Below are 27,147 nucleotides of genomic sequence, written 5' to 3' on the forward strand. Positions count from 1 at the left end.
TTGTGAGACTGCTATCATGTCACCCCTAGTCCAATGGTTGCTGGAATTGAGTATGTCTAGTTTGATGAAAAGAAGGACTTCTTTTCATCAAATTAGACATACCCAATTCCAGCAACCATTCTTTATATATTTTAGCCAGTGGTGGGATTCAATTTTTTTTACTACCAGTTCTGTGGGCATGGCTTGGTGGGCGTGGCAGGGGAAGGATGCTGTAAAATCTCGTCAGAGGTGGGATTTGCTGGTTCTCCAAACTACTCAAAATTTCCACCAGCGGTTCTCCAGAACTGGTGAGAACCTGCTGAATACCCCCTCTGGTTTTAGCCTCTAGTCCCCTCATCATCTTTGTTGCTCTTCTCTAAGCTCTTTCTAGAATCTCACTCTAGAACGCTTTTAATCGTTTCCTGGTTGTCCACTGCCCAGAGTCACTTGTTTGAGATGAACAGCTGTAGAAACTGAATAAATAAATAGTTTTGCTTGATTTCCGATGGTTGAGGGCTGGAAGCCTTGCAGTCTTCCAGACGTCACGTTTCTAATTACCCATGCAAAAAAAAAAAAAAAAACATTTCTATCGGTTCAGCAGGAGGGAGGACACCAAATAGCAATAGCACTTAGACTTATATACTGCTTTATAGTGCTTTACAGCCCTCTCCAAGCGGTTTACAGAGTCAGCATATTTCCCCCAACAATTTGGGTCCTCATTTTACCCACCTCGGAAGGATGGAAGGCTGAGTCAGCCTTGAGCCTGGTGGGATTCGATCTGCCAAATTGCGGTGGGAGTAGCTTGCAGTACTGCATTCTAACCACTGCGTCACTGAGGCTCCAAATCCATGGAGGATTTCTGTAACAAGATTTTGCTGCTTTCACAATGATTGCAACCACTTGCCTGGGAGTCGGTTGGTGAGACGAGCGTAAGGATAATCCATTTCTCCCAGGAGAATCAATCATGTCTGTTGGCAATCTTTTATTGCCTCTTGTATTTCCGGGAGATGCGGTATTCTGTGTCAACACTCCATTGACAGACGGTAGGGGGAAAAATAGATGTGTGTTGTGTGTGTTTCTAAGCTGTAAAATCAGATTTGCAAAGTCAATAGATTCCTCCAATATGAAACTGATCCAAGCTTAATTCATTTTGCAGACTTTTGTTTTTCCAAACCACAAATAATCTTTCAAGATGTCAATAGGTTAACAATATGTTTATTTAGATATATTGCTTCATCTTTTATATACTCAGAGATCCGGCATATAGGTAGTCTTCGACTTAGAACCATTTGTTTAGTAACTGTTCTGAGTTACAATGGCACTGACCAGAAAAACTAGACACAAGAACAAGTTTTTCCCTGAATGTCATCACTCTGCTAAAAAATAATTCCCACAGCACTGTCCAAGTATTTACTAAGCCTGCATTACTATCACTATTAATCTTCTCATCACTCTTATCGCCCATCCCCTCCCACCTGTGATTGTATGGCTGTAACTTCGTTGCTTGTATCCTTACGATTTATATTGACTGTTTCCTAGTATGATTTGATTGCCTATTTGTACCCTATGACTATATTAAGTGTTATATCTTATGATTCTTGATGAATGTATCTTTTCTTTCTATGTATACTGAGAGCACATGCACCAAAACAAATTCCTTGTGTGTCTAATCATACTTGGCCAACAAAGAATTCATTCATTCATTCATTCATTCATTCATTCACTGAAAAAAATGACTCGTGACCATTTTTCACGCTTATTGTTTCAATTTCTACCCTCAAAATGATACTATAAAGCATTGCAAACCAGACACAAGAACAGTTTTTTCCCCGAACGCCATCACTCTGCTAAACAAATAATTCCCTGCTTGTATCCTTACGATTTATATTTTCTGTTTCCTAGTATGATTTGATTACCTATTTGTACCCTATGACCATATTAAGTGTTGTACCTTATGATTCTTGATGAATGTATCTTTTCTTTTTATGTACATTGAGGGCATATGCACCAAGACAAATTGCTTGTGTGTCCAATCACACTTGGCCAACAAAGAATTCATTCATTCATTCATTCATTCATTCATTCATTCATTCATTCATTCATTCATAGCTGTCTTTGCTGGACCTACTATGTCACTGGACCTCATTGCAATGGGTTATTAATGTAAGTGATGATGTTATGATTGCTGTTCATGTTTCAAATTATTAGCAAAATAAACCTCTGGATCCTAAAAGTAAGAATTATCGTTTTATGTTGCTGTCTTTTGTTTCTTCCAATGGATTTTTCCATGACAGAGAGACCAAATGGACAATCACTTGAATATGAGCCAGCAATGTGCAGCCGCCGCCGCAAAAGCTAATACAATCCTGGATTGTATAAACAGAGGCATTGAATCAAGATCACATGAAATATTCGTGCCCCTTTATAAAACCCTAGTAAGACCACACCTGGGTTACTGCAACTAATTTTAGTCACCATACTACAAAAAAGATATTGAGACTTTGGAAAAAGGTCAGAGAAGAGCAACTAAGATGATCAAACGCCTGGAAATTAAACCATATGAAGAATGGCTGCAAGTTCTGAGTCTGGCTACTCTAAAGAAACGAAGAATTAGGGGTGACATAATAGCAGTCTTCCAGTATTTGAGAGGCTGCACAAAGAAGAGGGGGTCAAATTATTCTCCAAAGCACCGGAGGGCAGAACAAGAAACAATGGTTGGAAACTAATCAAGGAGAGAAGCAACCTGGAATTAAGAAGAAACTTCCTAACAGTGAGGACAAGTAACCAGTGGAACAGCTTGCCACCAGAAGTTGTGGGTGCTCCATCACTGGAGGTTTTGAAGAAGAGTCTAGATAGTCTGAAATGGTATAGGTTATCCTGAAACTCTTACACTGCAAAAACATATGGACTACACAACTCGATCAGGGCAAAGCAGTAGACACAATCTACATAGACTCCTGCTTGAGCAGGGGGGTGAACTAGAAGATCTCCAAGGTCCCTTCTACCTCCTATCCTATCCTATCCTATCCTATCCTATCCTATCCTATCCTATCCTACTGTATTATCCTGTCCTATTCTATCCTATCCTATTCTATTCTAAAGTCAGTCGGGAAGCCAGATTCACTTAACAGCTGTGTTACTAACTTAGCAACTGCAGTGATTCACTTAATAGCTGCGGCAAGAAAAGTCAATGGCGCAAAACTCATTTAACAACTGTCTTGCTCAGCAACAGAAATTTGGGGCTCAGTTGTGGTCTTAAGTCGAGGGCTACCTGTAGTGAGATCCTGGCTGGGGGCTGGTCCTGTATCCATGTATAATTATGATTCTTTGCTTGAAAATAACCTCCTGTATGATGTATTGTCCCATCCAGTCTAAAGTAAGAAGGGAAAGCTCAAAATAAGCACGTGGACAATGTTTTCCCCACAACATAATGATGTAGACAATTGTCACAGCAAATTTGCTGATAGACAATTACAGTAAAAAGCCAATATGGGTCAGAAGGTAAGGAAAGGATTATAATTACAGTCAAAGAAATGAAAGTCTCCAAAATAATATGCAGCTTCACTCCAAGAGTCAAGGACCAATTTTCCAGGGAACAGAAAACCAAGGCCATAATGAAGGTTGATGTAGGAGATGACCAGCCCCAATGAGATTAATCTCTGGTGTAGAAGATCAAGGTGAGGATTTTCAACAAAGCTGCTCGGCCTCCAAACTCTTCCAGCATTGCAATGTCGGGGATTAATCTTGCAAATAATCATTTTATCTTGCCATTTCCAAGATACACAGATTCTCTGAAATGGAATGAGCTCATCTGTTCAGAGCTGAGGAGCACATTCCTGCATCCTCTTCTAAAACACCTTCGTAGCTCTGTAGTACAGGTAGTCCTCAACATAACAACAGTTAATTTAGTGGCCGTTCAAAGTTACGACACTTATGTCACAAAGTTATGTGACTTATAACCATTTTTCACACTTACAACCATTGCAGCATCCCCATGGTCATGTGATCAAAATTCAGACACTTACAACGGATCCATGTTTATCACCATTGCAATGTCTGGGATCATGTGATCAACTTTTGCTACCTTCTGACCAGCAAAGTCAATGGGGAAAATCAGATTCACTTAACAACCATGTAACTAAACAACTGCAGCATGAAAGGTCACAAAACAGGGCAACATTCACTTACTGTCTGTCTCACTTAGCAATAGCAATAGCACTTAGACTTATATACCGCTTCACAGTGCTTTCCAGCCCTCTCTAAGCAGTTTACAGAGTCAGCCTATTGCTCCCAATGATCTGGGTCCTCATTTTAAGGATGAAAGGCTGAGTCAACCTTGAGCTTGGTGAGATTCACACTGCCAAATTGCAGGCAGTCAGCAGTCAGCAGAAGTAGCCTGCAATACTGCACTCTAACCACTGCACCACCAAGGCAACAGAAATGTTGGGCTCAATTGTGCTCGTAAGTTGAGGACTACCCATAAAGCTTTTTTGAGAATCCCTAACTAAATTGTTAGCTAGTATGGAATGTAGTTAGGTTGCTAACATACCAAGAGATGTTCAAGGTCAGCTGGAAACTTCCACTTTATTTTTCCACAAAGTTCTACCTACTTTTGCTGTCTTTCCTTTTAAGTTGATATAATAAGGGTTTAATTCCTGATTGTGCTGCTGTCAGGATTCCAGCAATCACCCTAACTAAATCATGATTCTCCCGCCAAACTTCAAAAAACTTCGAAGGATTCATTAGAGGCAACATACTGGCTCTGCCCTGCATGAAGCCAACTCTAGCATACGTAATTTACAATCACCTGTGACCCTGTTTCCCCCTCTCCCCGCTGGGTGTCTCATAAACCAGATTCTCCAATTGAGCACGTTCACGGGCTGGGTATCATCATTCACGTTCTCCAATTAAATATATTCACGGGCAAAAACTCTGGTATTTTAGTTACAATCTTTTAAAGATAAGAGTTGGAATGTACTTTTGCTTTCAAACTGCTGCACTGCTCTTCCAGATTTCCTTTCTCCCCCCCACCCTTAATGGCAACTACTAAAACAGGCATAGGAATGTTTTATGAGTTGACAGCTGCTATTTAACTATTTTAATCATAGTATATTCATTTTTTCTCCCCTTTTTGCTAAGTGTTATTGTAGGTATTTGCTGGCTGACAAGGTATAAGTAATAATACACATAGAAAATACTTATGTAACACCACCAATTGCCTTTTGGGATAGAACATTTGGCCTCTGGCCTTGCTCTAATGGTGAATAAGACACATTGCTTATGTCCTTGAAACATGTGTCCTTGTAATTGGAACACTATTATTTTTCCCAAGAGAAATTTCAGAAGAGATAAATCATTTGCACAAACTGTTCTGAAATATTTGGAGAGATATCACGGATGAGAAAGTAAATTTGTTTTCTGCTGCAGAAGGAAATTTCCAGAAATATTGTTTCTATCAAGTATCAAGAAGAATGATTGAGACAGGTAGGCTAGATTATTAGCTGCTCAGTAGCAAAAGAGGGACGCGGTGGCTCAAAGGCTAAGACGCTGAGCTTGTCGATCAGAAAGGTCGGCAGTTCGAATCCCTAGCACGGCATAATGGAGTGAGCTCCCATTACTTGTCCCAGCTTCTGCCAACCTAGCAGTTCGAAAGCATGTAAAAATGCAAGTAGAAAAATAGGGACCACTTTGGTAGGAAGGTAACTGTTAAGTCTGGGCGGTGGGTCCCAAGGAGAGACGAGACTCGAAGTAGTGACAACAGCTCTTTATTAGGAAAACAGATACTGAGACAAGACTCCCAGTTGCGGCAGCTCTTTTTATAGAGCTGGCTGCAGCTAGGCAGCCTATGACGTGCTTTTGAGCTTGCCGCGCTTGGTTTTACCCAATCGCAGCAGACGAATAAGAACCAATCAGAACGCTTAGTATTGTCCAATCACGGCCCGGCTTTTCCGGACCAATAGGAATGCAGGCCTACAAGCCTGCTAGTATGGAACACCCCTCCCCTCTTGGTTCCGTCCAAGGGGCGGGGTAAAGTAATCACATAAGTAGGCGGGTCTTCGTACCTGCCTACTAGACTTGCGCAGTTCACAATGTCTCTGTTCACCATCGGGTTCGGACGGGCTCTGCGTCGCTCTCAAGCTACTAGATGGAACTGCCTGGAAGGGTGAGCCGGTCCTCTGGCTGCGACTCCCACCTGGTGATTCCGGGTCGGTTGAGTCGTTTGCTCTGCTGCTCCCGCCTGGGCTTTCTGGGCTGGTGGAGCTTGTCCGGCGGCTGCTTCCAGGCGAAGTGCCCGTCTGCCACGACTCCCTTCTGGCTGGTAAGTATTGTTGGTTTTTATTTAATGTCTGTGGGGGGGTGTTCTACTTGTACAGGTGTTCGTTCATTTTCTGAACTTGAGGTTCCCCCCCCCTCTGATTTCTTGGTTAGAGTCTATGAGGGGGGAAGTGGCCAGCCTGGATCTTAGATGGTCAATATGACGTTTCCACGACCTCCCATCGGTGGTCTCGAGCCGGTAGGAGCGGGGGCCTGTGACTTGGGTGATTTTTGCAGGGATCCAAAGTGGGTCCCCTGTAAAGTTTTTGGCAAATACAGTGTCTCCTACCTTGAAGGCGCGGTGCTTGCTGCTGGAACCCAGGGGTTTTTCTGGAGTGTAAGCAGGGTGCAGGCGGTCCAGAGGTGACCTGAGTCTTCTGCCCATTAGTAGCTCTGCTGGGCTCTTGTTGGTGATGGTATTCGGTGTGATATGTTGTAGGAGAAGCATCCTGGTGATCTTCTCGTGGATGTTGCCATGTTCCATTTTGTGCAGAGTTTTTTTTGTAAATTGAACCATGCGTTCAGCTCTACCATTCGCCGCCGAGTGAGCTGGCGATGTCAATGCGTGTCGGATGCCGCGGTCTGCCAAGTATTGTTCAAAAGCCAAGGCGGTAAATTGTGGCCCATTGTCAGAGACGATAACATCTGGCAGACCATGCGTGGAAAAAAGTCTATTTAATTTCTTGATGACGGCTTCCGTGGTGGTTGTCTTCATTGTGCTCACCTCGAGCCAATTTGAATAAGCGTCAACAGTGATTAAGAAGGTGTGCCCCTTGGTCGGCCCTGCGAAGTCAATATGGATGCGCGACCAAGGGCCTCTGGGTGTTTCCCATTCTAATGGTGGGGCTTTAGGGGGAGCCGAGCGAGTCTCTTGGCATCTGTTACAAGCGGTGACCCAGGTTTCAATTTGCTTATCCATGCCTGGGCACCAAGCGTAGCTCCTGGCCAGGGCTTTCATGCGCACAATACCAGGGTGCCCGTCATGCAGCAAGTCTAAAACTTTTTTTTGTAGTGTCTCTGGTATTACTACCCGGTCTCCCCACAAAACGCAACCTCTTTGCGAAAAGAGTTCAGTTTGCCGGTTTTTAAACGGTTTAAAAAGTTCGTTTGGCTCGGTTTCTGGCCATCCCCTCTCCACCCAGCTGAGAACTCGCGCCAAGCATCTGTCCTTCCTAGTTTCGTGGGCGATGTCTTGTGCGGTTACTGGTGGCATGGGGATCGTTTCAATTTGCAAGACTGGTAATGTGGGTGCTGGGTCCTCTTGCAAGTCTGGCAAGGGGGAGCGGCTTAAGGCGTCGGCGTGCGAGATTGTCTTGCCAGGGCAATGTATCAATTTGTAATTATAAGCGGCAAGAAATTCAGACCATCTTGTCATTCTAGGTGACAAGATGTGTGGAGTGGGCTTGTCACCCGCCAATATGCCAAGTAGGGGCTTATGGTCTGTAATAATGGAAAATGTCCTACCATAAATGTATTCGTGGAATCTCTTTACTGCTGAAACGATGGCGAGGGCTTCTTTGTCCAGCTGGCTATAGTTCCTCTCTGGCTTGGACAAGGTTCTGGAAAAGAATGCAATGGGGGCTTCCGTTCCATTCGGTAAAACGTGGCTCAGGATGGCGCCAACCCCAAACGGCGATGCGTCGTAAGTGACAGTCAGTGGTAATGTTTCATTATATTGAATGAGGATTGCGTCTGAAGTCAAAAGGTTTTTTATTTGGTGAAAAGCATGCTCTTCTCGCTGTCCCCATATCCAGGAAGCCTTTTTATCAAGGAGTCTATGCAGAGGTTCTGCGACAGTCGCTTTCTGGGGTAGAAAAATGTTATAGAAATTAATGAGTCCGAGGAAGGCTTGGAGGTCCGTTTTGTTCTTTGGTCTGGGGGCGTTTTTGATGGCTTTCAATTTTTTATCTGTGGGGTGAATTCCTTGTTTGTCAAGGAGGTAGCCAAGAAATTCAACCCTTTCAGTGCATAATTGGCACTTTTCCTTTTTCACCTTGAGGCCAGCATCTTTGAATTTCTGTAGGACCGCCCTCAGTCGTTTTTCCAATTGTTTTTTGGTAGGGGCTGCTACCAGAACGTCATCGAAATAGGGCACGACTCCTTTAATTCCCTGCAGCAATCTCTCCATTAAATAGTGAAGTGGACTATTTTTAAAAAATTGAAATACAAGACATTTACTGACGTTATTTCATGAAAATTATAAATCAACTTGGATAAAAGTAACTAACACTTCAAGAGAAGAGGCAAAGATACAGGAAGAAAACAAGAATTAGACTTTCAACTACCTAAAGATAGCTGCAATAATAAAAATTGAAAAATGCCCAGTGCGACGCTGACCCCGAACTGGAGCCAGTTACATTTGAACGCCCCTCTATGAGTCACTATTGTTTGGGCTTTGGCGGTTTCAGCATCGACTGGCAGTTGTTGATAAGCTTGAGCCAGGTCGAGCTTTGCAAAGATTTTGCCACCCCCTAGTGAGTGCAGGAGATGTTGGACTACTGGCACCGGGTAGGCGCTCTGCTGCAATGCGTGGTTGAGGGTGGCCTTGTAGTCACCACAAATTCTCAGGGAGCCATCAGGTTTGATGGGGGTGACAATTGGGGTCTCCCAACGGGCATGATCGATGGGTTCTAACACGCCTTGCGCTATTAGTTTGTCTAATTGTTCGTCTATTTTAGGCTTGAGTGCAAAAGGCACTCGGCGTGGTTTGAGACGGATGGGAGCGATGTCAGGGCTGAGATTAAAGGAGATAGGGGACCCCTTGTACTTGCCTAGATGTTCACTGAAGACTTCTTGGAAGTCCTGGATGAGCGTTGCTTCCCAGTCTTCGTCTTCTGTGTGGTTGATGCCTGCCATCTCAATCCCCAACGGTGCGAACCACTGCAACCTGAGTAGGCTGGGTCGGTCTTTATCAACGATTGTGAGTGGTAGGATGGTGGTGTGGTTTTTGAAGGAAACTTTAAAATGTCCAGTGCCAGCGACCGGGATGCGATTAACTTGATAGTCTCTCAATATTAGCTTCTGGTCGCTTAGCTCTTGGCGGCGGATGCTGGGAATTAGTCGGGTTTTTTTGTTTTTTTTTTAAAAACAAGTTTTATTAATTTTTCAGAAACAAACAAATCATCATTAACCATTACATACTTAAACCTTTTTCCATTATAAATTTAACAAGTCAGATAAAACCTTATTTTATACACTATAATTCTATTTTAAACCATTTCCATATAAGCATACAAAAACCTCTTATCCAGTTTCTCTTTACTTCTCTTTACTCTTGTTCAATTTCATTATTATTATTTCATCTATTTCTTTCTGACTTGGTTACCATTATTCTCATTCTATATTTCTGCAAGGTTTTATTAATTCTCCCAGAAACATAAACACACAACACACAGAACATAAAAAAAAAAACAAATCTTTTAGGAAAGTAACTTGGCCCCAGATATCTCTCTTCATGGACTTCAATTATATTCATGCTCATCTTACATGTCATTACTTATTTTATTTACCATTCTAAGTCTTCTATATTAGCTTCTCCACACATTTCACTCTTCTTAATTCTATCTTAATTAATCCATCTTAATTTGAGTCATTATATTTGTATCTTTTGTCCATTCTTTATTGTCCTTTTGTCTCATTCCTTATAATAAAAAAAAGGAATTTCTCCTGAAATCACTAATGATGCCTTTCTATCTCCCCCCTAAATTAATCAAATTAACATTTAAAATAACACCCAATATTGTAGCATTGTATTAGAAATAGAAAACTAAAATGGGTTAAGAGTTGATAAGAGATTAAAATGTTGAAATGTTTAGTAATGATTGATTTTAAAATTTAATAATATTAAAGGGAAGGTTTAGAATATTGAGTTTTAATTAAAGAGTTTAATAAGATTATGGTATTGATGTTATTATAAAATTTTTATTATAGCATTTGTTTTTGGAAAAGGCAATGGGAATGTTATAAGATTCAATATTTAGATCTACTGCTTAACTATGTATTTAATTATTTTGGATTTACTATTTAGATAGAATGTACCAAGCAGAATCGGATTGGGTATTGGGAATTAGTCGTTTTATGGTCCTCCAGGAGACCATAGAGAGGGAGGAACTGGAGTCTACCTCCATGGTGCAAGGTTGATTCTCGATGGTGACCTCTACACGTATCTTTAGTGCGTCTATTGATGAAGCGTGGCCGATGGTGACTGTTTGGTGCGTTTCTTCTCTTCTGGGTACTTCGATGAACTTCCTGGGTCGGCTGTCCCGGTTCCATCGGCTGTCATTTTGGCGGTCCCGGTTCAAGGTGGGGGTGCCATCACTTCTTCTTGGGCTGTTTCCTCGTCGTCGGGGGCTGGAATTTCGTTTGTTGCGGCATACTTTGGCAATATGCCCTCGTTTTTCGCAAAAACGGCAAACAGCGTCCAGGAACTTGCATTCGGAATGCGGGTGATTTCCTCCGCAGCCGGCACATTGGTAACTCGACTTACGACCGTGCCGGTCTTGTCGCTCGTGTTCCGACTGAAGTCTGTGAATTTCTTCCTCTTCACTGTCAGAAGGGGATTAGATGTCGCCGTGGTGGGTGGATGCTGCATGTTTTTCTGCTGCGGTTGCTGTCTCGCTGGTGGGTTGGCGGTCGGTTCCGTTTGAACGCCGCATTCGCGCTGCTGACTTACGGGTGGCCTCGGCTGCGGTGGCTTCGGCTATGGCGTTGGCGAGGGAGATGTCCCCTTTAGCCATCAGCCTGCTTTGGAGACTTGGGTCTTTCAGGCCGAGGACGAGTCGGTCATGCATGGCTTCGTCTAGATTGGCGAATCCGCACAAGCCTCCTAGGTTCCTCAGGTCGGCTACGAACTCTCCGATGCTCTCGCCCTCGCGCTGATCCCTCTGGTAAAAGTCATGCCGATGGATGAGGGTTGGCACCGCCGGGGCGTAGTGGTTCTGGAGGATGGGAGCTAGGGTATCCCAATCCATTGTCTTGACGTCTGCGGGCTTCACGAGTGCCTTGGCCATTTTAAAAACGGCGGGTCCGCAGTGTGTTAGGAAGACCGCTCGCTTTTTGCTGCTGGTGGCGTCCTTCAGGTTGTTTGATTCCAAGAACATTTGGAAACGATCGATGTAGGACACCCAGTCCTCGCTGGCCGGATCGAATGGTGCGGGTGGCACGGTGCTGCTGGCCATCTTGCAGGTCGTCTATGCGCTATCTGCCACGTGCTAGTCAGCTTTGTTGTCTCAGTATCCCACCCTCGTCACCAGTGTTAAGTCTGGGCGGTGGGTCCCAAGGAGAGACGAGACTCGAAGTAGTGACAACAGCTCTTTATTAGGAAACCAGATACTGAGACAAGACTCCCAGCTGCGGCAGCTCTTTTTATAGAGCTGGCTGCGGCTAGGCAGCCTATGACATGCTTTTGAGCTTGCCGCTTTTGGTTTTACCCAATCGCGGCAGCCGAATAAGAACCAATCAGAACGCTTAGTATTGTCCAATCACGGCCCGGCTTTTCCGGACCAATAGGAATGCAGGCCTACAAGCCTGCTAGTATGGAACAGTAACAGCGTTCCATGTGCCTTTGGCATTCAGTCATGCCAGCCATATGACCACGGAGATGTCTTCGGACAGTGCTGGCTCTTCGGCTTTGTAACGGAGATGAGCACTGCCCCCTAGAGCCGGAAACGACTAGACTTACTTTTACCTTTACTAGCAAAAAATGGAGATGAGCAATAATTTGCTTAGCCCTGTTTGTTGAGCAAGCCACAGTGTGGGTCCCAAATCATGCTAAGCCGCAAACCATGATTCATAAATCGTAATGGTTAGGTTTGCACAATGCTTCTATCAAACCAAAGAAACCAGTTATGCTTCAATGAACTCTTACAAACCAGACTATGTACTAAGCCATAATACTTTTGTTTGGCCTTAATTGTCAGTTGGTTCCTTTTTATAAACTATGATTTATTGGATTAATGTATGCACTGAATTTCTTGCGATTTAGTAAAAATAATAATAATGGCTGTTTAAAACTATGATCCCAGATATTTATACTGAAATGGGAGGGAATTTAATTCTCATTGGAAATCTGCCTTAAAACACTTAGCCTAATGATAAAGAATTACTTGGATTCTTATATCCATTTCCCACCCCCACTTTAAAATATTAAACATTGCATGAAGTTAAACATTTTTACATACTAAAGCTGGATATTAGTTCAGTATCAAAGGACTCCAAGTGTTATTTTTTCCCTATATGGAAATGTGATATGATATTGAATATAATTTACTTTATCACCAGATGTTGCTCAATGTATCCATGGCTCTCCTATGTAGAAAGATAAAATAAGATCAGAAAATAGAGGTCCAGTTAAATGACACATTTGCAGTTTCAGTTTGACAAGGCATATTCTGTGATGAAAAATATTAATCCTCTGGTTTAAATGTAGACATATCTTCCTTTTAACCTGCACAAAGGTGGTATTCAGCAGATTCTGACTAGTTCCCCATCTATTCTCTGCCTCCCGAGTTCCAGCTCAGTGGGGTGGGGAGGGAATGGGGATTTTGCAGTATCCTTCCCCTGCCATGCCCACCAAGCCACTCCCACCAAACCATGACCACAAAACCAGTAATAAAAAAAATTGAATCCTACCACTGAACCTGCATGCTAATTCGTAGTGTAACAGAATATGTTACTCTATATAAAACTAGCTGATAACCTGGCATTGCCTAGGTATTTATACATCCCAAACTTTTATTAGACAGGAAAATCCTGTAATTGGGACTCACACTGTTGTACTTTCTTTCGCGCAGCGTCGCAAGTCTTCTATTCCTGTCCTCGGGAGTTTCTTGTCTACGCTGGTGTTTCATTTTTGTAGTGTTTGATTGCACTTGGCCAATTGCTTGATGTTTCCTTGGAGGGCTGAGAGGGAGCCCCCTTGTGGAGTACTGTGAAGCTGTTACTTATTTATTTTTATTTATTTATTTATTTGATTTGCCAATTGTTTACAAGATAATAAGTATAAGTGTATACATAGTTGTGAATACATGAAATGGGTACATATAAGAAAAATAAAAGAAGAATAAGAGAAACAATAGGACAGGGACGGTAGGCACGTTGGTGCGCTTATGCACGCCCCCTACAGACCTCTTAGGAAAGGGGTGAGGTCAATAGTAGACAGTCTAAGGTTAAAGTTTTTGGGGTTTGGGGAAGAAACTACAGAGTCGGGTAGAGTATTCCAGACATTGACCACTCTATTGCTGAAGTCATATTTCCTGCAATCAAGTTTGGTGCGGTTAACATTGAGTTTGTATCTATTGTGTGCTCTTGTGTTGTTATGGTTGAAGCTGAAGTATTCATTGACAGGTAGGACATTGCAATGTATGATTTTATATACCATGCTTAAATCAGACCGAAGACGGCGTAATTCAAGGTTTTCTAGTTCTAGAATTTCAAGTCTGGTGGCATAAGGTATTCTACAACGAGTAGAGGAGTGGAGAACTCTTCTTCTGAAATATTTCTGGACTTTCTCAATTGTGCTAATATCAGATATGTAATGTGGGTTCCAGACTGATGAACTGTATTCGAGTATTGGTCTAGCAAATGTTTTGTATGCTCTGGTTAGTAGTGTGATATTACCAGAGAAAAAGCTACGTAGGATTAGGTTAACAACTCTTAATGCCTTTTTGGCTATGTAGTTGCAGTGGGCTCTAGCACTTAGATCATTAGAGGTGAGTATTCCAAGGTCCTTTACAGAGCTTGGGTCATCAACAAGATCTTGACTATTCAGCTTGTATTTTATTTTCTGATTTTTTTTTGCCAATATGTAAGACAGAGCATTTATTTGTTGAGATTTGAAGTTGCCATTTGTTTGACCATTCTGATACATAGTCAAGATCTTTTTGTAGGGTAGCAGTATTGTCTGTGGTATTGAACAGCTTTACATCATCAGCGAAAAGAACGCAAATTGCTCTTAATATGATCACAGAGGTCATTTATGTAGAGTATGAAGAGAGTTGGTCCTAGAACACTGCCTTGGGGACACCACTATTGACAGGTACAGAATTTGATAGGACGCTTCCAATTTTGACCATTTATTGTCTGTTTGACAGGAATGCTTCTATCCAGTTATTCAGTTGTCCAGAGATACCATAGGATTTTATTTTTAGGAGTAGTTTGTCGTGTACCACTGAATCGAATGCTTTACAGAAGTCTATGTAGATTGTGTCTATTGCTTTGCCCTGGTCGAGTTGTGTCGTCCATATGTTTTTGCAGTGTAAGAGTTGCAGATTACAGGATAGTTTTTTTCTGAAACCAAGTTGTTTATTGGAGAGTAGGTTGTTTGTCTCTAAGTGGAGGATGATGGATTGGTTAATAATTGATTCCATGACTTTACAGGTGACGCAGCATAAGGAGATTGGTCTGTAATTTTCAACTAGGCTTGGGTCTCCCTTTTTGAAGATGGGGATGACTGTGGCTTGTGACCATAGGTTAGGCAAGGAGCTGGTCCTGAAAGATTTTTCAAAGATTATGCTTAGAGGTTTGGCTATGGCAGTGGATAGCTTTTTTAAGAAGTAGGCACATATTCCATCCGGTCCAATAGATAGAGATGGTTTTAGATTGCGTAGTGCTTTTTCAACATTGTCTTCTGTAAAATCGATATGTATTAGATCATTGTTGTTATCTGTGGTACGGCTAGGAAATACTGGGCATGATCCATTGCTGTTTACAAATACTGAGCCAAAGAATGTGTTAAAGAGGTTGGCTTTAATGGTGTCGTCGTTGCAGTCTTTATCATCAGGTCCTATCAAGGGTGGGATGGACCTTGAGTCTTTTAGTTTGTTGTTTACAAAATTGTAAAAAGTACGGGTGGAATTGGTGCTTAGAAGGTTTTCCTCTTGTTTAATGTGATAATTGGTGCATTCGGTCTTTATCTGGTGGCATAAATTTTTGTATCGGCTTTTGAAATTGGCAACGTGACCAGATTTGTTTTTCCGCCAGAGTGATCTCTTTTTGGATTGAAGTTTCCTTATTGTTATGGGTAATCTGCTTTTTGTTTTGTTTTGGGAGTTGTTGTTGGTACATATAGTTTGATGACTCTTTTGACTTCAAGTAAAAATATGTTGTAATGGTCTTCAACAGTATTGCATCCAGTGAATAGAGATTGCCAATCAAGGGATGAGAGATCGTTGTGTATAAGATCATAGTTGCCTTTTTTGAAGTTACAATTGGGGATTACATCATTGTGGTGATTTTTGTGTGGGAGTATGTTGAGACAAAAGTCAATCATATTGTGGTCACTGCTGGAAAAGGGTTCTTTAGTTTGTATTCCGTAAATTAAATTCAAACTATTGCAGAAGATGAGATCGAGGCAGTTGTTTAGTCTAGTGTTGTTGGTTACTAGTTGTTCCAGTCCCAGATTTGTAATAGCATTGTAGAAGGTTGTGTGTATGATTTCAGTTGTACATTCATTTAGGGTCCAGTCAATATGAGGTAGATTGAAATCACCAAGAAAGATAAAAGGGTATGGGCAGGATGCAGCCCATGTTACATGGCAAGTGCACTGTGCTGTACAGTAGAAGCCATTTTAAGGCACATACACCCTGCGAAGGGTGTTAGAGGTGTCTTACCCCCACAGTATTTCTTACCAGAGGGTAAGTCATCTGTCTACCACATTTTGTTCAAATTGCTTGAGCATTCCAGAGTTATGCTGGAACACACACATATACACACACACACATGTTTTTATATGTATAGAAGATTATACTTGACAGTAGGGTAAACAGGAACCTGAAATATATTTGCAAAATAAAATTTCAAATGTTGCAAGGTATCCATCCATCATCTGTCTGTCTGTGTGTCTGTCTGTCTGTCTGTCTGTCTGTCTATCTATCTAACATCTATCATCTTCATATACAGGTAGCACTGGGCTTACAACTGATTGTTACAGCAGCACTGAAAGTGACTTAAGACCATTTTTCTCACTTATGACTGCTGCAGGATCCCCATGGTCATGTGATCAAAATTCTGACACTCAGCAATTGACTTGTAACTATGATGGTTGCAATATCCCAGGGTCATGTGATCCCCTTTTGTGACCTACTGACAATCAAAGTCAGTGTGGAAGCCAGATTCATTCAACAACCATTATTCACTTTACAACTGTGGCAAGAAAGGTCATAAAAGGGGGGAAAATTCACTTAACAAATATTTCACTTAGCAACAGAAATGTTGGGCTCGATTGTGATTGTAAGTCGAGGATCACCTTTATACAAAGACTCTAGTCAACTAATGGTCAGCAACTGATACTAGGTAAAAGTGAAAGGAATTCAAGGGAGGCTGAGTTTGCAGCGTTTGTGGACACATAACGATTCTAGACTGAGTCCTCTCTTAACTCCACCCCCAGGCTTTGTCTTTTCTACTCATACAAAGTAGGAATAAATCAATTTAATTGGACCTTCACATGTGGACCTGATCTTTAGCACCTGACAGTCTTGATATTTTTGTGGCTTCCATTTGGGGCTGGCAGATGAGTTCACTGAACACCTCAAACTTCAGGTATTCCTTTTATATTAATTCTAAAGATGACCTTCATGTTCAAACTAAGAAAAGAGAACAGAAGAGAGAAGAAATAGTTTTTATCTGATGGCTCTGTCCATCTAATATTCTGCAATGCTGATTGAAATGAGAGTGAATAGAAAGAAAATTACGAAATAAATGAGGTTTTTATGAAAAAAATTCTGCAGTTTCAGAACATTACTAGTTATGCTTAACAATGTGCTGCAGTTACGTGATTTTATTTCTCGGCTCTCCGGGGCTGGCGTAGGTCAATATCATAAATATATTTCCATATGGATGAATACAAAAAAAAAGCTTCAAAGTTTATAATTTGCAAGCAATTTTGGAGGAAAAAACAGTGACACAATCAAGGCTTGAGGGCATAACTAACCTTAGGAAGCTCTAGATCAGGGGTGTCAAACTCATGTTGTCACGTTGGCATCACGTGACGTATCGGGACTTTTTCCCTGATGAATTATATGTCTCAGAGTCGGCTAGCTGTCAAGATTCCAGCAGTTACCTCAATTAAATCAAGAGTCTCGAGCCAAACTTCCAAAACTTCAAAAGGATTTATTGGGAATTAACATGTCCAACACTGTCTGGGTGTAGCTGACTCTGAGACACATAATTCATTGTCACCCTAGTTTCCCCAACCCTCTGGGTGTATCATAATTCATATTCTCCAATGGGACACATCCATAGCCCAGAGTTATCAATCATGTTCTCCAGTTAGAATTTTGTGAGGCAGAAACTTCAGTCACCTAGTTACTATCTTTGAAAACTATTTATGGAATGCACTTTCAATTTCCAAGCTGCCACTCTGCTCCCCTCTCCCTTTCTGTTGGCAACTCTAAAAAGACCATAGAAATATTTTATGAGTTGACACCCCACTCCTGGGGGAAAGTTACTGCAAAATCCCATTCCCTCCCCACCCCACTAACCTGCTTTCCAGATCCGTTCTCCTGTACAGGGCAACAAAAGAAGACCCAGCTGATCAGCTGGGACTTGGAAGGCAGAGAATAGATGGGTGCGGGACCAGTCAGAGGCGGTATTTGCTGGTTCTCCGAACTACTCAAAATTTCCGCTACCAGTTCTCCAGAACTGGTCAGAACCTGCTGAATACCACCTCTGCTGTGCACACATGGAATCCAGGCAGGGTGTGAAACCTCACCCCTTTGGTCCATAAAAAAACCAGCCTTCATGGAACCCATCCCTGGAGCCCAAAAGGTTATGGGCTGCTGTTCTAGTACAGCAGTCGCCAACTGGTGGGCCGCAGCCCACTGGTGGGCCGTGAGAACATTTTGGTGGTCCACAGAGAAATCTCACCTCCAGAGCACCTCCCCAAAGCAATTAATCCAGGCTGCACAGAAACCCAAGGCTGTGTCGCTCACATGGCCCGCAGGAACCCTCCCCACCCACTCACTCCTTACTCGGCAAACTTGCTAAATTGCTATTTTTCCTTTTTCCGACCAGCAGCTGTTCTGCTGTGCTGGGAGATTTAGATTAGCTAGGAAGCAGGAAATGGTTGGATTTCTTGCTTTCTAGCTAGACTTTAAAACTTCGGCTCTGCTTTTAAGCACAGCCGAACCTCCCTTAGGACTGAAGGTTCTATTATTCAGTGCAGACTCATGGCAAGTAAATTTGAGAGACTGAGCTAGCCAATGGCAGATAGATAGATCACTGAATGATTTTGTGAGCAACTCAATCTGTCTACCTGCTTTGCCTGGTTGTGGGTAAAAGTTGCTCTTTTTATATATAAAAAATTCAATATTTATATACATGGTGTGTTGTTAGTTAATTTTGTGAGTTTGCTTGAAAGCAAATTTTATGTGACAGACTCAGATAGCTGATGGCAGATAGATAGATATCTGAATGATGTGGTGGTCTCCCATGGAAAGAATGAGACACAAGCGTGTGTACTCGGGATGGGAGCCCAGAGTAAATTCCAGTGCTCCCTTTTATTGAGATTTTAGTACATAGTAAGCATAATCACAATGTGGATTACAATAATTAGATATAGTACAGACTTGTTTACAGTTGTCTGAGCTGCTTAATTGTTTCTAGTGTTTGCTTTTAATTTCCTTGCTTTATCTCAGTGACCTTTAGGCAGACATGTATGTATAAAGCATTAGTTTAATCATTACTCGAACCCAATCCAAAGTTTATTCCCACAGAATGAATCTGTGATTCTGTGAGCAACTCAATCTGCCTGCCTGCTTTGCCTGATTTTGGGTAAAAGTTTCTCTTTTTTTTATAAAAAATGCAATATTTATATAAATATTCATAATATTTACATGTCCAGCCAGTCACATGACCACCAAGCCACACCTACAAATCAGGCCATGGCCACAGAACCAGTTAGTGGTCCCTGGGATTTAAAATTATGAGTTTGGTGGTCCCTGAGGTCCAAAAGTTTGGTGACCCCTGTTCTAGTAGATGGACAACTATACATTTAATCATAATTCTAATCACTGGGGCAAGACAGCAGAATAATTTACATTTCTCTTTCTGCCTGGATAAACCTTCTTCCAAATAGGAAGAATAGAATCTTCCTCAATATATCTCTAAATGTTTCCATATGAAATTATTCTCCTTTCTTTAAATGTTCATCTGTGTCCCATCAACTGCTAACTTTTCTGTTCTCTCCATTCTTTCCTGCAGCTTTGATCCAGCATATTTATGCTTTCTTCCCTGCCTCTCCTTCAGACCTAGTCCTTGTTCTTACGTTAAGGGCTTAATTCCCCCCCTTTGATGTGTGTCAAACATCAAAAGAGGATCTGAATAGATGAGGAATCAACGATAGCAAAGAAAAGCCAGAGCTTTTGTGTAGGTAGGTAGGGAATGGTTGAGACTTTTGCATTAACAGAAATAGCCAGGACCTCATCCCAAATAATTATGGCCTCCTGCCTCATTGAATAGACAGATCCAAAGCTAATGAATCTTGGCAGACAAGTGGCTTCAATTAAGAATTCGTTAGGGAAATCTAGGTGAATGTTTGCTCTGCTTCTGTTGCCCCAACTCTACCCCGAATTAAGGATACAGGGTTGTAAAAAGGAACGGTTTTTATGGGTGTGTTTGTGATGCAGAGGAGGTATTCAGCAGGTTCTGACCGGTTCTGCAGAGCCAGTAGCAGAAATTTTGAGTAGTTCAGAGAGCCGGTAAATACCACCTCTGACTGGCCCCGCCCCCACTTATTCTCTGCTTCCCGAGTCCCAGCTGATTGGCTGGGTCTTCTTTTGTTGCCCTGCACAGGAGAACGGATCTGGAAATGATTCATTTTGTAAATGACTCAAGGCAGTGAACATACCTAATACTCTTTCCCCCTTCCAGTTTCATTCTAACAACAACCCTATGAGGTGGGTTGGGCTGAGAGAGAGGGATTGGCCCAAAGCCACCCAGCCAGCTTTCATACCTAAGGCAGGACTACAACTCACAGTCTCCTGGTGATTGGCTCAAAGTTACCCAGTTGGCTTATCACTTCCTTGGGTAAACTACTTGAAGGTCTGCAAGCAATGATGTTTAAGACAGCCATCTAATGTTAAAATATAAAACAAAACATCATTCCCAATCCCAAACCTTAATGAGTGCAAATGCTGAATTCTAATACTATAGTATAAAAAATACTTTACTGCAGTACTTATTGTGCTGCATCTGTACCATGCTTTCTGCAAGCCAAAAGGGTATTTAAAACGTGTGTTACCCATTGTGCTCATCCTAGTTTTGAAGTCCGAGAGAGAAAAGGATGGAGGAAGAATGTAACGAAAGAAAAAAAGTACTTTTTTGTGTGGGGAGGGGCAGAGATGTATTCTCTGTAAACCCACATGCCTTCTGTGTTGGAGTCACTATTTAAATATAATAATTCAGCAGCAGCAGCAATTGGACTTCGATCATCTTCCCTGCTTTGTTTGCCGTGTCTTTTTACGCAGATATCTCTCTATCCCTGATTATATTTGCTAATTTTATGGAAGCTATGCCTTTGTACAGTTCTCTGGAGGATCTTGGTTTAAGGACAGATCACCCGTTTTATTCTCAGCAGCCCCATCAGCAGTCCTGAGGTCATTAAAACATGATCTTAGCATGATGAAAGAAGCAGCTGAACTTTCTATTATTAATGAGTGACTTTAGCTTTCTATACAGAGCACAAGCCAAGTTTCTTTTCTTTTATATCCAGATTGGGGAGGGGGGGATGATAAAATAACGCTCTCTTTTTATTATTGAAAATAATAACTGGATCTATTCGGTAGCAGTTTGGATAACGGGAGGTGAGAGTCGAAAACCCTTAGTGAGCTCTACATGAAATTTTGATACGGTGTCAAAGACATGCAAGACAACCCTTGCTGAAGAGGGAAGGCAAGTCACTGTAATTCTCCTGTGCTGTTCAAGATGTCTAGCGATTATTCTGGAAGAGCAGGATTTGTACCCGTGTCCCCAAAAAGTCACAGTGTCTTCAACAAATTTGCCAGACAGACTTTGTATAAAATGAAAGCTATTTTGGTCTAGCGGTTAAGGCACCAGGCAAGAAGCCAGGAGACTGGGAGTTCTAGTTTTGCCTTAGGCTTGAAAGCCAACTGGGTGATTTTGGGCCAATCGCCAGGAGACTGGGAGTTCTAGTCCCACCTCAGACAGGAAAGCCAACTGGGTGACTTTGGGCCAGTCAATTTCTCTCTCAGTCCAATCTACCTCGTATTGTTGTTATTGTGAGGGGAAAAAAGAGAGGAGGAAGGAATATTGTGCTTGTTCACTGTCTTAAGTTATTTATAAAAAAATAAGGGATGGTTAAATAAATAAATAAAATATACAGGGAAGAACTAATTAGACTTGATTCGTACATCATTCCTGTTGTGGTTTGCCCGCAACCGGTACAGCCTGCAATGGAATCGGACAGTGAGGAAGAAAGGGGACCAGTGAGGGAGTCTGGAGAGGACTCAGATGAGGGTCCTGTGATGCAGGGATGGGGCCAGGACCATCTGGGAATGGGGTGCTGCTTTTGGAGCCTTTGGAGTCTGGCAGCAGCGAGACCAAGGAACAAGGGAAGCCTGTTCCCAGTGCGCATGTGTGCAGAGCTACTGGAAGGCAAGAGCACCTGAAACAAAGGGGGCGACTCAGGAGTAAGGCTGGGAGGTGATTGCCCCTTCCATAAGGGATAAAAGTCAGGCCTCAATGATGAAATCTTTGCAGGAAGCAAAGTAGTTTGATTGGTTCCAAGTCCTCCTTGAAGCTCTGTGTACTTTGGTGGTTTTTTTCTTGTACTTCGGTTGGTTTCTTTTATAATTAATTGGCTACTTCTGTTTTTGGCAGCATTCCACAGAACTGAAAGGTGTGTGCTTATCTTGGGGCACTGTTTAAGATCAGTTCTGGCTGGGAATGAAAATAATTCTCAGTGTTGCAATAAAATAGGTTTTGCTTTTAAAACAAGTTTGTGATTAATTACGTTTGATGAAGTCTGGGTCAGAACAACTCCAAACCGCGGTTTGCGTAAACATGTTTTTTTTAAAATAAGCCATGATTGAGTGGATTCACACAACAGTCAAACCATGGGTTGCAAACATAATGGTGGGTTGAAAGAATATGGTAAGAAAGCCAATGTGGGGAAATGATGGCTGGCAATTTCCACTTTAGTTTGTACCCAGAAATTTCCAAGTCCGTCCCAATATCCAGATCAAAGCAAGTGCACCAGCCTCTCCGTTCAGCCAGCGAAAGGATAGCCTAGTGTTTATTTATTCAACATTAGCAAACATCAAAAAAGTTAATTGGCACAAAAAGACTAATGACAGGCAAACACAATGTATCTAAGAAAGACATGAACAATGGGTGACAGATAAGAGAGGATTTAATGTCAACAACCCATGTTATCTATATTTTATGTATGTTAGAAAAATAAAGAACTTTCCAGAGTCACTGGAGACAATTCTGTGTAAAGGTAGAATAGATAATTTCATAGACTTTGCTTGTTCCATCTTTAAGCCTTTTATGTTTACAAAAAAAAATGATAAGAGGTCTGGAGACTAAACCGTAAGATGAATGACTGAGTGAACTAAGTATTTCCAGTCTAACAGTGTTAAGTATGGAGAATAACGGAGAGCAGACATCTGACCAGTGACTTCAACTCTTTAATAAAGTATAGAACATAACAGAGCAATGCTATGGGCAGCAGTAACCCTTTTATAGGGTTAGCTGCTGCCTTATTAACCAATGAAAATGTGCAACAAGTTCAAACTACTGACCAATAAGAACAGTCCCAAAAAATGGCCAATCAGGGACTGGTTCTGGCTCAATCCCAAGTTGTTGTATAAGGACCAATCAAGTGTGCAGGTTTTCAACCCCTAATTTGCATTTAGGTTATTCACTTTTATTGATTCACAACACCCTCCCCTTGGGTTCCGCTTTGAGGGAGCTGTAATAAAATCCTCAAGATAGGCAGGCCGTTTGGTCTGCCTGGATGATTTCCAAGGCTCCACGGGTTTTGTCTAATGTCCGGTTCCGGTGGAGCGTTTGGATGACCTTTGTTAACTTCTATTTCGCTGCACGGCGATTCCGTGCTGCATTCACTGTGGTTGTCTCTGCTACTGCGAGTTTCTTCGGGGTTTTGCAGTTCGCTTTTCCCCGTATTAAAGTTCCCTGAAGACGCCAACTCCCTCCCCGCTTCATGTTCCGGTGCTTCGCTGGGCTGTAGGGCTCCCGTTGACCTGCTATTAGTTGTATCAAAGTCAATTCCTCGATACTCCCTCCCCTTGAGTTGGTGAACCGAAGTCATGGCCGCTGGGTGGTAATCTCGATCGGAGCTGGTCTACGTGGCGTTTCCACACCCTCCCATCGTCTGTTAGCAGGCGGTAAGATCTAGGCCTGGTGAGGTGGGTAACGGTTGCGGGTATCCATAACGGGTCGCCGGAAAAGTTTTTGGCAAAGATTAAATCGCCTACCTTAAATTCCCGGCATTTGCTGCTGGAGCCGAAAGGTTTTTCCGGTGCGAAGCGGGGTGGAGCCGGTCAAGGTGCGATCGTATTTTCCGCCCCATAAGAAGTTCAGCGGGTGTTTTGTTGGTCACGCTGTGGGGCGTGATGTGCTGCAATAAGAGAATTCGATTGATTTTTCGTCGATGTTGCCAAATTCCATTTTGTGCAGGGTCTTTTTCACAAATTGTACCATGTGTTCTGCACGTCCATTTGCCGCAGGGTGCGCGGCGAGGTCAGCGCATGGCGGATGCCCGATCAGCCAGATATTGTTCAAAGGGCAATGCAGTGAACTGTGGGCGTTGTCCGAGACCAACACGTCTGGGAACCCGTGTGTGGCAAATAGTCTGTTTAATTTATTAATAACTGAGTCAGTTGTAGTTGTGTGCATTCGATGAATCTCGAGCCAGTTAGAATAGGCGTCGACAGTAATCAGGAAAGTGTGACCTTTGGTAGGCCCCGCAAAGTCAATATGAATACGGACCACGGTCCCTCGGCGTTCCCATTCTGTTGGGCTTGCTTTAGGTGGGGCGTTGCTGACGTCCTGGCAACGTTGGCACGTAGCGACCCAGGCCTCGATTCTTTTGTCGATTCCCGCCACCAAGCATAGCTGCGTGCGAGTGATTTCATCCGCACAATGCCCGGATGTCCCTCATGCAATACCGCCAACACAGTCTGTTGCAATTTGCCAGGATTACGACTGATTGCCCCACAAGATACAGCCTTTTTGGGAAAACAGCTCGGTTTGGCGGGCTTTGAAAGGCGCCCATTCAGGTGCAATTTGGTCCGTCGGCCACCCCGTTCAACCCAGCGTAGTATGTGTTGCAGAACTGGGTCACGTTTGTTTCAAAAGCAATGTCTCTAGCCGTCAAGGGTGGTGCATGTAGAGCTTCAATCTGTAGTGTTGAGAGGGTTGGGGCTGGATCCACAACAGCGTCTGGGAGCGGTGTTCTGCTCAATGCATCGGCGTGGAGAATCGATTTCCCGGGCGGTGTTGCAAGGTGTAGTTGTAGGCCGCCAGGAATTCAGACCAACGGGTCATTCGGGGGACAATATATACGGGGTTGGTTTATTACCCGCAATGATCTCCAGTAGCGGTTTATGATCAGTGATTATTGTAAACGCATCGGCCATAAACATATTCGTGAAATCTTTTCACTGCAGCAACAATAGCTAAAGCTTCTTTGTCCAGCTGACTATAATTTCGTTCAGCTTTAGCTAAGGTTCGCGAGAAAAACGCGATGGGGGCCTCCGCTCCGTTTGGTAACACGTGGGCCAGAATTGCCCCAACCCCAAAGGTGATGCATCACACGTGATAGTGAGTGGCAGAGTCTCATTGTACTGCATAAGTACTGAATCAGAAGTTAGCAATTTCTTTACTTGTTGGAAAGCATGTTGTTCCCGTTGTCCCCAAACCCACGTTGCTTTTTGTCTAATAGTCTATGCAATGGTTCAGCTACTGTTGCTTTGTGGGGTAAAAACACATTATAGAAATTGATAAGTCCAAGGAACGCCTGTAGGTCTGCCTTGTTCCTTGGAGTGGGTGCCTTTTTAATTGCTCGTAATTTGTCTTCGGTGGCATGAATTCCTTGGCTGTCCAGGAGATATCCCAAAAATTCTACTTTTTCAGTACATAACTGGCATTTATCTTTTTTTACTCTGAGGCCTGCATTTTGGAATCTTCGTAAAACCTCTCTGAGTCGTTTTTCTAGGATGTCTTTGTTAGGTGCGGCGATGAGTACATCGTCGAAATATGGGACAACGCCTTTTATCCCTTGTAACAACCTTTCCATTAAACTCTGGAAGATTCCAGGGCGACGCTTACCCGAATTGGAGCCAGTTGCATTTAAATGCGCCCTATGTGTTATGATTGTTTGCGCCTCGGCTGTGGTTGGGTCTACAGGCAATTGTTGATACGCCTGGGCTAGATCTAGTTTGGCGAAAACTTTCCGCCGCCCAGGGAATGGAGTAAATGTTGCACTACCGGTACTGGGTAAGCACTTTGCTGCAGTGCGTGGTTTAATGTGGCCCGGTAGTCTCCGCAAATTCTTAGGGACCCATCAGGCTTGATAGGCGTCACTATCGGGGTTTCCCAACGGGCGTGGTCGGTGGGTTCCAGTACGCCCTGCGCTATTAGCTTATCGAGTTGTTCGTCGATTTTAGGCTTTAAGGCGAACGGCACCCGACCGGCTTAAGGCGGATGGGTGCTATTTCAGGGTTCAAGTTAAACGAGATTGGGGTCCCCTTATACTTGCCTAGTCCGTTCGCGAAACGTCTTGGAATTCTTGCACGAGTGCTTCCTCCCAATCGACGCTTTCGGCCTTGTGGACTCCGGCTACAGTGATTCCGAGCGGCCTGAACCATTGGAGGCCTAGAAGACTAGGCCTGTCTCGATCCACGACAGTCAGTGGTAGTGCGACGGTGCGGTCCTTGAATGAGACCTGGAATCTGCGGGACCCGGCGACGGGAATTCGGTTGCCCTGATAGCCTTTGAGTATAACCCTTTGAGGGTTAAGGTCTTGGCGGCGAATCGTTGGAAAGGAGCTGTTGGAGCGTTTTCCACGACACCATCGAGAGGAAGATCCGAGTCTACCTCCATCACGCAAGGTTTGTTTTCGATGGCGACCTTTACCGGATTTTCCCAGCGTCAAGGGATGTAGCGTGGCCTATGGTGATTGTTTGGTGGGTCTCTTCCCGCTGGGTTTCTTCACGCCTGGTGGAAGTGGTGGACGGTTTGTTTCTGTAGGAGTGGTTTAATTTTTCTCGGTGTGTGTCGAAGAATCCTGAAGATTGGCATTCGGCCTGTCGGGGTTTTGAGTTTTGTTTGCTTCTGCAAACCTTTGCGATGTGACCTCGTCTCCGCAATTTCGGCAGAGCGCGTCGAGGAATTTGCAGCTGGATCGTGGGTGATTGGATCCACAACCGGCACACGGTCGAAAGGAGTGTTGTGTGGACTGATCTCGCTCCGTTCGCAGTCGGTTGACCTCTTCCCCATCGCTGTCGGACGGGGACTCTAGGTCTTCGTGGTGAGTTGATACCGGTGTCTCTCTGTGCGGCGAGGTATCAGTGGCGAAGTTTACGTAGCGGTGCGTTGGTGCGGCGCATTCGGGCTGCCGACTTCTTGGTCGCCTCTGCTGCCGAGGCTTCTTTAAGGGCATCGGTGAGACTGATGTCCCCCTTAGCCATAATTTTACTCTGGATCGTGCCGTCTTCTAGGCCCAGAACCAAACGGTCCCGGAGAGCTTCTTCTAAGTCTGCGAATCCGCAGAGGCCTCAAGGTTTCGGAGGTCCGCGATATAATCAGCGAGGCTTTCACCTTTCTGTTGGTCCCTCCGGTAATATTCGTGTCTTCGGACTAAGATTGGCA

This window comes from Notechis scutatus, chromosome 3 (genome assembly GCF_049901735.1).
Source record: "Notechis scutatus isolate UNSWTSFEM ecotype Mainland chromosome 3, rNotScu1.2, whole genome shotgun sequence".
NCBI classification, from domain to species: Eukaryota; Metazoa; Chordata; class Lepidosauria; order Squamata; family Elapidae; genus Notechis; species Notechis scutatus.